This window comes from Microtus pennsylvanicus, chromosome 5 (genome assembly GCF_037038515.1).
Source record: "Microtus pennsylvanicus isolate mMicPen1 chromosome 5, mMicPen1.hap1, whole genome shotgun sequence".
Lineage (NCBI taxonomy): Eukaryota > Metazoa > Chordata > Mammalia > Rodentia > Cricetidae > Microtus > Microtus pennsylvanicus.
In genome coordinates, this window is record NC_134583.1 from 86,565,625 (window position 1) to 86,567,588 (window position 1,964).

A 1,964-nucleotide genomic window follows, 5' to 3' on the forward strand; every position below is an offset into this window, starting at 1 on the left:
GCAGGTGGGAGGGAGCTGTGGTTGTGTCGCCCCTGAGTCTATGACACTGTTTAAACTATCTTCCATAGTGACACTTTGTGTCTGCCCTGAGGAGTTTGAGCATGTTCAAGAGGCAGTCAGCAAGCTTAGGTCATGATGGCCTGGTCTCCATGGCTCTGTATTGTAAATAAAGCAAATGTCAGTGTCCCTTTTGGGGAATCATCTCCTAAGCTAGAAAACAAGACCTCCTCCCATCCCAAATGCCCCCATCCTCTCACCACATGCAGCCCTGTTAAGGATGGGCACTGTCCAGCACCCAGCACCCGGCTGCTGCCCTTGCCTCTGCTGAGATCCCACCCCTCCTACTGTCTCTCAGAAGGTTCTGGCTGTTCCGAATGTCCTTCTCCCTTGTCTGTTTGTCCTATAGCTCGCTCCTCCAGACAGTGTCTAATGGGCTGAGTTCATCTTGTCTGTTGAGGTGGTGGCCACGTGTGCCTGTCCCACAAGGCAGACGCTCAAATTATTCTCTTTAAAAGCTGCATAAAACTCCCTGGCAGCCAGCACTCCCTCGACGGCAGCATTTTATCTCATGCTTGGTTCCACACGGAGCCAAACTGCTGTGAGATCAGCTCTGAAGTCCCAGGCCTTCGTAGCGCGTCCACTTTTAAAGTCAATATGTCACCGAGGAACATAGGCTGCCTTTGAGGGTTCTTAGCTGCATAGATAAAAGTGTGAAGCAGACATTTGGGGACCGTTTCAGGAGCATTTGAGAGGCTGAAAAGGCAAGCTGGAGTCTCCAGAGCTGCGGGCTGGAGCGAAAGCCACACTCTTTGAATCAGAAAACAGTTGGCAGACCCAGCCCTGGAAATCTGAGAACTCTGCCTGGGACAGGGATAGGGTGAGGGATGGGGAGAGAGGGAGGGAGCGGGGAGAGACAGACAGACAGAAGGACTGACTAACTGAGCCCTGAGGTTCTGAATATGCATGCATGTGACAGCTCATTAAGGAACTAACTATTCTTCCTGTCTAAACAAATGTGAGTGACCTGCCTGGGAACAAGTTTCAGATTGTTCCAGATAGCATATTCCAACATGACCACAGTTGTGAAAGCAACAAAGAAAGCCATAGATAACACACTTTGTAAATACATGAGAGTGTATCAAGCAGGGAGCTTCCAGCAAAGCAGGGGTGGATCGCTGCCAGGGACCTAGACACGGATGCCATTCTCAGCATTTGGCTTGGCAGAAGGACTTGCCTGCTTGTCACAGGTATTAGGTACACATAGACATGGGCGATGGCGAATGGCTATTAGTCAGGCTGCAGGGGCTAATTTTCACTCACTTTGCATGGCCTGCCCATCTGTCTCTGTCTCTCAGCGGCTGGAGCTTGGGTAGCAGGCTATCTTGAGATGTCTGGGTGCTAGGAATCAACTTCAGGTCCTCTGCAAGAGCAGCACTTAGCTCTTAACTGCTGCGGTGTCTCTCTGGCTCCCGGATCAAGGAGACGACAGTAGATTGTCCCGCTTAGGTGTTTGTTTTTGTCAACTTGTGATACCTGTGAAGAGCAGACCTCACCTAAGAAATTGCTTCTCTCTATGGAACGTTCTTCTAATTGTTGATTGATGTGGGAGGGCCCAGCTTTACCCACAGTGCTGTAAGAAAGTGGGCGGAGCAAGCCCTGGAGAGTGAGCCAGTGAGCCACCTTCCTCCATGGCTTCTGCTTCTGTTCCTGCCTCCAGGTTCCCATCCTGACTTCGCGCAGCGATGGACTGTTACCTGGATGTGTAAGCAGATGCAAACCTTTCTTCCTTAAGTTACTTTTGGTCAGGGTTTTACCATAGAAGAGCGGGCGTGCACTGTTATTAACTAATTCCAATCTTGGGAGACGATTTAGAGCACAGTCTCTGCCTGAAGCCGGAGAGCAGGCTAAAAGGAATGGAAGAAAAATAAGGGACTGCGGAGATGCCTCAGTTGGTGAGGCGCCTG